This window comes from Bombina bombina, chromosome 3 (assembly GCF_027579735.1).
Source record: "Bombina bombina isolate aBomBom1 chromosome 3, aBomBom1.pri, whole genome shotgun sequence".
NCBI classification, from domain to species: domain Eukaryota; kingdom Metazoa; phylum Chordata; class Amphibia; order Anura; family Bombinatoridae; genus Bombina; species Bombina bombina.
The window spans coordinates 1,009,751,698-1,009,764,597 of record NC_069501.1 but is presented as its reverse complement, the minus strand read 5'-3'; the positions used below and the strand labels follow the sequence as shown (position 1 = coordinate 1,009,764,597).

At 39.7% G+C, this 12,900-nt stretch overlaps 1 protein-coding gene across 3 annotated transcripts in view; it reads left to right on the top strand.

Annotated features, from left to right (window-relative positions):
* The window catches only part of STAC3 (SH3 and cysteine rich domain 3), a 203,611-nt gene that overhangs the window by 114,836 nt on the left and 75,875 nt on the right, over positions 1-12,900 (top strand). The gene's annotated exons all lie outside the window — the stretch shown is intronic.

Genomic DNA, 12,900 nt, shown 5'->3' with positions numbered 1-12,900 from the left:
CCTCCTGTGGTGGCTCGCATCAAACAGGAGCGAGCATCAGTGATTCTTATTTCTCCATTGTGGCCGCAAAGGACGTGGTTTGCGGATCTGGTGGGGATGTCTTCATCTCCTCAGTGGAGGTTACTTTGTCACAGAGACCTGCTGATACAGTTTCCCTTCATTCATCAAAACCTAGATTCTCTGATGCTGGCTGTGTGGAGATTGAACGCTTAGTCTTAGCCAAGAGAGGGTTCTCTGAGTGTGTGATCGACACTCTGGTTCAAGTTCGTAAGCCAGTTACTTGTCGTATCTACCATAAAGTGTGGAGAACTTACTTATACTGGTGTGAAGAGCGTGGCTTTTCCTGGCATAAGGTTAAGGTTGCCAGAATTTTATCTTTCTTTCATGTAATTAGCAAGAGTCCATGAGCTAGTGACGTATGGGATATACATTCCTACCAGGAGGGGCAAAGTTTCCCAAACCTCAAAATGCCTATAAATACACCCCTCACCACACCCACAATTCAGTTTTACAAACTTTGCCTCCGATGGAGGTGGTGAAGTAAGTTTGTGCTAGATTCTACGTTGATATGCGCCCCGCAGCAAGTTGGAGCCCGGTTTTCCTCTCAGCGTGCAGTGAATGTCAGAGGGATGTGAGGAGAGTATTGCCTATTTGAATGCAGTGATCTCCTTCTACGGGGTCTATTTCATAGGTTCTCTGTTATCGGTCGTAGAGATTCATCTCTTACCTCCCTTTTCAGATCGACGATATACTCTTATATATACCATTACCTCTGCTGATTCTCGTTTCAGTACTGGTTTGGCTTTCTACAAACATGTAGATGAGTGTCCTGGGGTAAGTAAATCTTATTTTCTGTGACACTCTAAGCTATGGTTGGGCACTTTGTTTATAAAGTTCTAAATATATGTATTCAAACATTTATTTGCCTTGACTCAGAATGTTCAACTTTCCTTATTTTTCAGACAGTCAGTTTCATATTTGGGATAATGCATTTGATTTAATCATTTTTTCTTACCTTCAAAAAATTTGACTCTTTTTCCCTGTGGGCTGTTAGGCTCGCGGGGGCTGAAAATGCTTCATTTTATTGCGTCATTCTTGGCGCGGACTTTTTTGGCGCAAAAATTCTTTTCCGTTTCCGGCGTCATACGTGTCACCGGAAGTTGCGTCATTTTTTGACGTTATTTTGCGCCAAAAATGTCGGCGTTCTGGATGTGGCGTCATTTTTGGCGCTAAAAGCATTTAGGCGCCAAATAATGTGGGCGTCTTATTTGGCGCTAAAAAATATGGGCGTCGCTTTTGTCTCCACATTATTTAAGTCTCATTTTTCATTGCTTCTGGTTGCTAGAAGCTTGTTCTTTGGCATTTTTTCCCATTCCTGAAACTGTCATTTAAGGAATTTGTTCAATTTTGCTTTATATGTTGTTTTTTCTCTTACATATTGCAAGATGTCTCACGTTGCATCTGAGTCAGAAGATACTACAGGAAAATCGCTGCCTAGTGCTGGATCTACCAAAGCTAAGTGTATCTGCTGTAAACTTTTGGTAGCTATTCCTCCAGCTGTTGTTTGTATTGATTGTCATGACAAACTTGTTAATGCAGATAATATTTCCTTTAGTAAAGTACCATTGCCTGTTGCAGTTCCTTCAACATCTAAGGTGCAGAATGTTCCTGATAACATAAGAGATTTTGTTTCTGAATCCATAAAGAAGGCTATGTCTGTTATTTCTCCTTCTAGTAAACGTAAAAAATCTTTTAAAACTTCTCTCCCTACAGATGAATTTTTAAATGAACATCATCATTCTGATTCTGATGACTCTTCTGGTTCAGAGGATTCTGTCTCAGAGGTTGATGCTGATAAATCTTCATATTTATTTAAAATGGAATTTATTCGTTCTTTACTTAAAGAAGTTCTAATTGCTTTAGAAATAGAGGATTCTGGTCCTCTTGATACTAATTCTAAATGTTTGGATAAGGTATTTAAATCTCCTGTGGTTATTCCAGAAGTTTTTCCTGTTCCTAATGCTATTTCTGCAGTAATTTCCAAAGAATGGGATAAATTGGGTAATTCATTTACTCCTTCTAAACGTTTTAAGCAATTATATCCTGTACCGTCTGACAGATTAGAATTTTGGGACAAAATCCCTAAAGTTGATGGGGCTATTTCTACCCTTGCTAAACGTACTACTATTCCTACGTCAGATGGTACTTCGTTTAAGGATCCTTTAGATAGGAAAATTGAATCCTTTCTAAGAAAAGCTTATCTGTGTTCAGGTAATCTTCTTAGACCTGCTATATCTTTGGCTGATGTTGCTGCAGCTTCAACTTTTTGGTTGGAAACTTTAGCGCAACAAGTAACACATCATGATTCTCATGATATTATTATTCTTCTTCAGCATGCTAATAATTTTATCTGTGATGCCATCTTTGATATTATCAGAGTTGATGTCAGGTTTATGTCTCTAGCTATTTTAGCTAGAAGAGCTTTATGGCTTAAGACTTGGAATGCTGATATGGCTTCTAAATCAACTCTACTTTCCATTTCTTTCCAGGGTAACAAATTATTTGGTTCTCAGTTGGATTCTATTATTTCAACTGTTACTGGTGGGAAAGGAACTTTTTTACCACAGGATAAAAAATCTAAAGGTAAAAACAGGGCTAATAATCGTTTTCGTTCCTTTCGTTTCAACAAAGAACAAAAGTCTGATCCTTCATCCTCAGGAGCAGTATCAGTTTGGAAACCATCTCCAATCTGGAATAAATCCAAGGCAGGTTACGTTTTTTCAAAGAAATTTGGATCAATTCTGTTCACAATCTTTGGATTCAGAACATTGTTTCAGAAGGGTACATAATTGGTTTCAAGATGAGACCTCCTGCAAAGAGATTTTTTCTTTCCCGTGTCCCAGTAAATCCAGTAAAAGCTCAAGCATTTCTGAATTGTGTTTCAGATCTAGAGTTGACTGGAGTAATTATGCCAGTTCCAGTTCAGGAACAGGGGATGGGGTTTTATTCAAATCTCTTCATTGTACCAAAGAAGGAGAATTCCTTCAGACCAGTTCTGGATCTAAAAATATTGAATCGTTATGTAAGGATACCAACGTTCAAGATGGTAACTGTAAGGACTATCTTGCCTTTTGTTCAGCAAGGGAATTATATGTCCACAATAGATTTACAGGATGCATATCTGCATATTCCGATTCATCCAGATCATTATCGGTTCCTGAGATTCTCTTTTCTGGACAAGCATTACCAGTTTGTGGCTCTGCCGTTTGGCCTAGCTACAGCTCCAATAATTTTTACAAAGGTTCTCGGTGCCCTTCTGTCTGTATTCAGAGAACAGGGTATTGTGGTATTTCCTTATATGGACGATATCTTGGTACTTTCTCAGTCTTCACATTCTGCAGAATCTCATACGAATCAACTTGTGTTGTTTCTTCAAAGACATGGTTGGAGGATCAATTTACCAAAGAGTTCCTTGATTCCTTAGACAAGAGTAACCTTTTTAGGTTTCCAAATAGATTCAGTGTCCATGACTTTGTCTCTGACAGAAAAGAGACGTCTAAAACTGATTGCAGCTTGTCGAAACCTTCAGTCACAATCATTCCCTTCGGTAGCCTTATGCATGGAAATTCTAGGTCTTATGACTGCTGCATCGGACGCGATCCCCTTTGCTCGTTTTCACATGCGACCTCTTCAGCTTTGTATGCTGAATCAATGGTGCAAGGATTACACAAAGATATCTCAATTAATATCTTTAAAACCGATTGTTCGACACTCTCTAACGTGGTGGACAGATCACCATCGTTTAATTCAGGGGGCTTCTTTTGTGCTTCCGACCTGGACTGTAATTTCAACAGATGCAAGTCTCTCAGGTTGGGGAGCTGTGTGGGGATCTCTGACGGCACAAGGAGTTTGGGAATCTCAGGAGGTGAGATTACCGATCAATATTTTGGAACTCCGTGCAATTTTCAGAGCTCTTCAGTTTTGGCCTCTTCTGAAGAGAGAATCGTTCATTTGTTTTCAGACAGACAATGTCACAACTGTGGCATACATCAATCATCAAGGAGGAACTCACAGTCCTCTGGCTATGAAAGAAGTATCTCGAATTTTGGTTTGGGCGGAATCCAGCTCTTGTCTAATCTCTGCGGTTCATATCCCAGGTGTAGACAATTGGGAAGCGGATTATCTCAGTCGCCAAACGTTGCATCCGGGCGAATGGTCTCTTCACCCAGAGGTATTTCTTCAGATTGTTCAAATGTGGCAACTTCCAGAAATAGATTTGATGACGTCCCATCTAAACAAGAAACTTCCCAGGTATCTGTCCAGATCCCGGGATCCTCAGGCGGAGGCAGTGGATGCATTATCACTTCCTTGGAAGTATCATCCTGCCTATATCTTTCCGCCTCTAGTTCTTCTTCCAAGAGTAATCTCCAAGATTCTGAAGGAATGCTCGTTTGTTCTGCTGGTAGCTCCGGCATGGCCTCACAGGTTTTGGTATGCGGATCTTGTCCGGATGGCCTCTTGCCAACCGTGGATTCTTCCGTTAAGACCAGACCTTCTGTCGCAAGGTCCTTTTTTCCATCAGGATCTCAAATCCTTAAATTTAAAGGTATGGAGATTGAACGCTTGATTCTTCGTCAAAGAGGTTTCTCTGACTCTGTGATTAATACTATGTTACAGGCTCGTAAATCTGTATCTAGAGAGATATATTATAGAGTCTGGAAGACTTATATTTCTTGGTGTATTTCTCATCATTTTTCTTGGCATTCTTTTAGAATACCGAGAATTTTACAGTTTCTTCAGGATGGTTTAGATAAAGGTTTGTCCGCAAGTTCCTTGAAAGGACAAATCTCTGCTCTTTCTGTTCTTTTTCACAGAAAGATTGCTATTCTTCCTGATATTCATTGTTTTGTACAAGCTTTGGTTCGTATAAAACCTGTCATTAAGTCAATTTCTCCTCCTTGGAGTTTGAATTTGGTTCTGGGGGCTCTTCAAGCTCCTCCGTTTGAACCTATGCATCCATTGGACATTAAATTACTTTCTTGGAAAGTTTTGTTCCTTTTGGCCATCTCTTCTGCCAGAAGAGTTTCTGAATTATCTGCTCTTTCTTGTGAGTCTCCTTTTCTGATTTTTCATCAGGATAAGGCGGTGTTGCGAACTTCTTTTGAATTTTTACCTAAAGTTGTGAATTCCAACAACATTAGTAGAGAAATTGTGGTTCCTTCATTATGTCCTAATCCTAAGAATTCTAAGGAGAAATCGTTGCATTCTTTGGATGTTGTTAGAGCTTTGAAATATTATGTTGAAGCTACTAAATCTTTCCGAAAGACTTCTAGTCTATTTGTTATCTTTTCCGGTTCTAGAAAAGGCCAGAAAGCTTCTGCCATTTCTTTGGCATCTTGGTTGAAATCTTTAATTCATCTTGCCTATGTTGAGTCGGGTAAAACTCCGCCTCAGAGAATTACAGCTCATTCTACTAGGTCAGTTTCTACTTCCTGGGCGTTTAGGAATGAAGCTTCGGTTGATCAGATTTGCAAAGCAGCAACTTGGTCCTCTTTGCATACTTTTACTAAATTCTACCATTTTGATGTATTTTCTTCTTCTGAAGCAGTTTTTGGTAGAAAAGTACTTCAGGCAGCGGTTTCAGTTTGAATCTTCTGCTTATGTTTTTCGTTAAACTTTATTTTGGGTGTGGATTATTTTCAGCAGGAATTGGCTGTCTTTATTTTATCCCTCCCTCTCTAGTGACTCTTGTGTGGAAAGATCCACATCTTGGGTAATCATTATCCCATACGTCACTAGCTCATGGACTCTTGCTAATTACATGAAAGAAAACATAATTTATGTAAGAACTTACCTGATAAATTCATTTCTTTCATATTAGCAAGAGTCCATGAGGCCCGCCCTTTTTTTGTGGTGGTTATGATTTTGTATAAAGCACAATTATTCCAATTCCTTATTTTATATGCTTTCGCACTTTTTTATCACCCCACTTCTTGGCTATTCGTTAAACTGAATTGTGGGTGTGGTGAGGGGTGTATTTATAGGCATTTTGAGGTTTGGGAAACTTTGCCCCTCCTGGTAGGAATGTATATCCCATACGTCACTAGCTCATGGACTCTTGCTAATATGAAAGAAATGAATTTATCAGGTAAGTTCTTACATAAATTATGTTTTTCTCCAGGATGGACTGGAGAAGGGTCTATCTGCTAGTTCCCTGAAGGGACACATATGGGTTCTGTCGGTGTTACTGCACAAGAGATTGGCTGAGCTTCCGGATGTGCAGTCCTTTGTTAAGGCTCTGACTAGGATCAGACCTGTGTTTAGATCTTGGGCTCCATCTTGGAGCCTAACTCTTGTTCTTAGTGTTTTGCAGCAGGCTCCGTTTGAGCCTATGCATACTGTTGACATTAAATTGTTATCTTGGAAGGTTCTTTTTTTGATGGCTATTGCCTCTGCATACAGAGTTTCTGTGATTTCTGATTTGCAATGTGACTCCCCTTATCTTGTTTTCCATGCTGATAAGTAAGTTTTACATACTAAATTAGGGTTCCCCCCTAAGGTGGTGTCGGATCGTAACATTAATCAAGAAATTGTTCCTTCCTTGTGTCCTAATCCTTCTTTAGTGAGGGAACGCTTGCTTCACAATCTAAAATTGGTTCGTGAATTGAAGTTCTATCTTCAGGCTACTAAGGAATTCAGATAATCTTCCTCTATGTTTGTCATCTATACAGGGAAGCGTAAGGGGCAGAAGGCTACTACATCTTCCCTATATTTCTGGTTGAGGAGTGTCATCCACTTAGCTTATGAGACAGCGGGGCGACAGCCTCCTGACATTATAATGGCTCAATCCACTAGAGCAGTGGCTTCCTCCTGGGCTTTTAAGAATGAAGCCTCTATGGATCAGATTTCTAAGGCGGCTACCTGGTCCTCCTTACACACTTTTTCTAAATTTTACAAGTTTGATGTGTTTGCTTTGGCTGAATAAGCTTTAAGGAGAAAAGTTTTGCAGGTTGTGGTGCCCTCAGAATAGTGTCCGCCTCTTTTTTGTTACGTCCCATTATTCATTCAGTGTCCTCTGGAGCTTGGGTATAGTTTTCCCAAAAGTAAGGAATGAAGTCGTGGACTCTCCCTTCCTTACGGAAGGAAAACATAAGTTATGTTTACCTGATAAATTCCTTTCCTTCCTGGCAGGGAGAGTCCACGACCCCGCCCGTAATTTATTTTTTGTTGGGCGGCTCCATTTTTATATTATTTCTTCTGGCACTTTATACACTGATGTTTCTCCAAGTTTTCCTTGTTCCCTCTGCAGAATGACTGGGGGATAGGGGAAGTGGATATTTAGGGGACTGGGGGCTAGGGGAAGTGGATATTTAGGGGATATTTAAGCCTTTGGCTGGGGTGTCTTTGCCTCCTCCTGGTGGCCAGGTGTTGTATTTCCCAACAGTGAGCAATTAAGTCATGGACTCTCCCTGCCAAGAATTAAAGGAATTTATCTATTAAGCATAAATTATGTTTCTTTCATGTAATTAGCAAGAGTCCATGAGCTAGTGACGTATGGGATATACATTCCTACCAGGAGGGGCAAAGTTTCCCAAACCTTAAAATGCCTATAAATACACCCCTCACCACACCCACAATTCAGTTTTACAAACTTTGCCTCCCGTGGAGGTGGTGAAGTAAGTTTGTGCTTAAGATTCTTCGTTGATATGCACTTCGCAACAGGTTGAAGCCCGGTTTTCCTCTCAGAGTGCAGTGTATGTCAGAGGGATGTGAAGAGAGTATTGCCTATTTGAATACAATGGTCTACCTCTAGGGGATCTATTTCATAGGTTCTCTGTTATCGGTCGTAGAGATTTCTTCTCCTACCTCCCTTTTCAGATCGACGATATACTCTTTTATACCATTACCTCTACTGATTCTCGTTTCAGTACTGGTTTGGCTATCTACTACATGTAGAGGAGTGTCCTGGGGTAAGTAAGTCTTATTTTTTGTGACACTCTGCGCTATGGTTGGGCACTTTATATGTAAAGTTCTAAATATATGTCTATAAATTTATATTTGCCTTGATTCAGGATAATCAGTATTCCTTTTCTATACAGACTGTCAGTTTCATTATTGGGAGAATGCATTTAATTATTTTTTCTTACCTTGAAAAATTTCATTTGGCCATTTTTTCCTGCATGCTGTTAGGCTCGCGGGGGCAGAAAATGTTTCATTTTATTACGTCATTTTTGGCGCAAACTTTTTTTGGCGCTAAACATTTTGTCATTTCCGGCAACGTAATTTACGCCGGAAGTTGTATTCTGTTACGCATGTGTATTCAGACATTTTTTTGTGCCAAAAAAAATGTGGGCGTCTTTTTTACTCACATTATTTAAACATTTTCTTTTCATTGCTTCTGGTTTCTAGAAGCTTATTATTCTGCATTCTTTCCCATTCCTGAAACTGTCATTTAAGGAATTTGATAATTTTGCTTTATATGTTGTTTTTTCTATTACATATTGCAAGATGTCTCATCCTGACCCTGGATCAAAATCCACTAATGGACAGACGCTGCCTGATGCTGGTTCTACCAAAGTTAAGTGCATATGTTGTAAACTTGTGGCAACTGTTCCTCCAGCCGTAGTTTGTGAAAGCTGTCATGATAAACTTTCCAATGCAGATTGTGTTTCCATTAATAATAATCCTTTACCTGTTGTTGTTCCTTCAACATCTACTGTTTAGGATGTTCCTGTTAATGTAAAATAATTTGTTTCTAATTCTATTAGGAAGGCTCTGTCTGTTATTCCTCCTTCCAGTAAACGTAAAAGGTCTTTCAAAACTTCTCACATTTCAGATGAATTTTTAGGTGACCGTCATCATTCTGACTTATCTGTTTCTGATGAGGTTTTTTCCGGTTCAGAAGATTCTACCACAGATATTGATACTGATAAATCTTCATATTTATTTAAGATGGAGTTTATTCGTTCATTACTTAAAGAAGTTTTGATTGCTTTAGATATGGAGGAGTCCAGTCCTCTTGATACTAAAACTGCTAAACGTTTAAATTCGGTTTATAAACCTCATGTATTAATTCCGGAAGTTTTTCCAGTTCCTGATACTATCTCAGATGTGATTGCTAGGGAATGGGATAGTCTGGGTACTTCATTTACTCCTTCTCCAAGGTTTAAGAAATTGTACCCTGTGCCATCTGATAGATTGGAATTTTGGGATAAAATCCCTAAAGTCGATGGGGCTATCTCTACTCTAGCCAAACGTACTGCTATTCCTACGGCAGATAGCACTTCGTTTAAAGATCCTTTAGATAGGAAAATTGAATCTTTTTTGAGAAAAGCTTATTTATGTTCAGGTAATCTACTTAGACCTGCTATCTCTTTGGCTGATGTTGCTGCAGCTTCAACTTTCTGGTTGGAGGCTTAAGCGCAACAAGTGACAGACCATAATACATATAGCATTGTTAAACTTCTTCAACATGCTAATAACTTTGTCTGTGATGCCATTTTTTATATCATTAGAGTTGATGTCCGGTATATGTCTTTAGCTATTTTAGCTAGACGAGCTTTATGGCTTAAATCCTGGAATGTAGATATGACTTCTAAGTCAACTTTGCTTCCTCTCTCTTTCCAAGGTAATAAGTTGTTTGGTTCTCAGTTGGATTCTATAATTTCAACTGTTACTGGAGGGAAGGGTGCCTTTTTGCCTCAGGGCAAAAAATCTAAAGGTAATTATAGGGCTGCTAATTGTTTTAGTTCCTTTCGTCAGAATAAGGAGCAGAAGCCCGATCCTTCCCCTAAAGAAACAGTTTCCGGTTGGAAACCTAATCCAGTCTGGAATAAATCCAAGCCTTCCAGAAAGTCAAAACCAGCCCCTAAATCCGCATGAAGGTGCAGTCCTCATTCCAGCACAGCTGGTAGGGGGCAGGTTACGATTTTTCAAAGATGTTTGGATCAATTCGGTTCACAATCTTTGGATTCAGAACATGGTTTCACAAGGGTACAGAATAGGTTTCAAAGTAAGACCGCCTGTGAGAAGATTCTTTCTCTCACGCATTCCAGTCAATCCAGTGAAGGCTCAGGCATTTCTGAAATGTGTTTCAGACCTAGAGTTAGCTGGGGTAATTATACCAGTTCCAGTTCTGGAACAGGGTCTGGGGTTTTATTCAAATCTATTCATCGTACCAAAGAAAGAGAATTCTTTCAGACTGGTTCTGGATCTAAAAATATTGAATCGTTATGTAAGGATACCAACATTCAAAATGGTGACTATAAGAACTATTCTGCCTTTTGTTCAGCAAGGGCATTATATGTCTACAATAGACTTACAGGATGCATACCTGCATATTCCAATTCACCCAGATCACTATCAGTTTCTGAGATTCTCTTTTCTAGACAAGCATTACCAGTTTATTGCTCTTCCATTTGTTCTAGCAACAGTGCCAAGGATCTTTTCGAAGGTTCTCGGTGCCCTTTGCTCTGTAATCAGAGAACAGGGTATTGCGGTATTTCCTTATTTGGACGATATCTTGGTACTTGCTCAGTCTTCACATTCTGCAGAATCTCATACGAATCAACTTGTGTTGTTTCTTCAAAGACATGGTTGGAGGATCAATTTACCAAAGAGTTCCTTGATTCCTTAGACAAGAGTAACCTTTTTAGGTTTCCAAATAGATTCAGTGTCCATGACTTTGTCTCTGACAGAAAAGAGACGTCTGAAATTGGTTTCAGCCTGTCGAAACCTTCAGTCTCAATTGTTCCCTTCGGTAGCATTATGCATGGAGATTTTAGGTCTCATGACTGCTGCATCAGACGCGATCCCTTTTGCTCGTTTTCAGACGAGACCACTCCAGCTTTGTATGCTGAACCAGTGGTGCAGGGATTATACAAGGATATCACAAATAATATCCTTAAATCCCAATGTTCAATAATCTCTCACTTGGTGGATGGATCACCATTGTTTAATTCAAGGGGCCTCTTTTGTTCGTCCAACCTGGACTGTGATCTCAACAGATGCGAGTCTATCAGGTTGGGGAGCTGTATGGGGATCTCTAACAGCGCAAGGGGTTTGGGAATCTCAGGAGGCTAGATTACCAATCAACATTTTGGAACTCTGTGCGATTTTCAGAGCTCTTCAGTTTTGGCCTCTTCTAAAGAGAGAATCGTTTATTTGTTTTCAAACAGACAATATCACGACCGTGGCATATGTCAATCATCAAGGGGGGACTCACAGTCCTCAAGCCATGAAAGAAGTATCTCGGATACTTGTATGGGCGGAATCCAGCTCCTGTCTAATTTCTGCGGTTCATATCCCAGGTGTAGACAATTGGGAAGCGGATTACCTCAGTCGCCAGACGTTACATCCGGGCGAATGGTCTCTTCATCCAGAGGTTTTTCTTCAGATTGTTCGAATCTGGGGTCTTCCAGAAATAGATCTGATGGCCTCTCATCTGAACAAGAGACTTCCCAGGTATCTGTCCAGATCCCGGGATCCTCAGGCAGAAGCAGTGGATGCGTTGTCACTTCCTTGGACTTATCATCCTGCTTATATCTTTCCGCCTTTAGTTCTTCTTCCAAAAGTGATCTCCAAAATTCTATTGGAGCGTTCATTTGCACTGCTGGTGGCTCCAGCATGGCCACACAGATTTTGGTTTACGGATCTCGTTCGGGTGGCCAGTTGCCAACCTTGGGCACTTCCATTAAGACCAGACCTTCTATCTCAAGGACCATTTTTCCATCAGGATCTCAAATCATTAAATTTGAAAGTATGGAGACTGAACGCTTGATCCTCAGTCATAGAGGTTTCTCTGACTCAGTGATTAATACTATGTTACAGGCTCGTAAATCCGTCTCTAGAAAGATTTATTATCGAGTTGGAAGACTTACATCTCTTGGTGTTCTTCTCATAAATTTTCCTGGTATTCTTTCAGAATTCCTAGAATTTTACAATTTCTTCAGGATGGTTTGGATAAAGGTTTGTCTGCAAGTTCTTTGAAGGGACAAATCTCTGCTCTTTCTGTTCTTTTTCACAGAAAGATTGCTAATCTTTCTGATATTCATTGTTTTGTACAGGCTTTGTCTCGTATCAAACCTGTCATTAAGTCGATCTCTCCTCCTTGGAGTCTTAATTTGGTTTTGAAAGCTTTGCAGGCTCCTCCGTTTGAACCTATGCATTCTCTTGACATTAAATTACTTTCCTGGAAAGTATTGTTCCTTTTGGCTATCTCTTCTGCTAGAAGAGTTTCTGAGTTATCTGCTCTTTCTTGTGAATCTCCTTTTCTGATTTTTCATCAGGATAAGGCAGTGTTACGGACTTCTTTTCAATTTTTACCTAAGGTTGTGAATTCTAACAACATTAGTAGAGAGATTGTTGTTCCTTCATTGTCTCCTAATCCTAAGAATTCTAAGGAAAGATCGTTACATTCTTTGGATGTAGTTAGAGCTTTGAAATACTATGTTGAAGCTACTAAAGATTTTAGGAAGACTTCCAGTCTATTTGTTATCTTTTCTGGTTCCAGGAAAGGTCAGAAGGCTGCCACCATTTCTTTGGCATCTTGGTTAAAGTCTTTGATTCATCATGCTTATGTGGAGTCGGGTAAGTCCCCGCCTCAAAGGATTACGGCTCATTCTACTAGGTCAGTTTTTACTTCCTGGGCTTTTAGGAATGAAGCTTCTGTTGATCAGATTTGCAAAGCAGCGACTTGGTCTTCTTTGCATACTTTTACTAAATTCTACCATTTTCATGTGTTTTCTTCTTCTGAAGCAGTTTTTGGTAGAAAAGTACTTCAGGCAGCTGTTTCTGTTTGATTCGTCTGCTTATAATTTCAGTTTTTTTCATTATAAAGATTAAAACTTTTTGATTTGGGTTGTGGATTATTTTTTCAGTGGAATTGGCTGTCTTTATTTT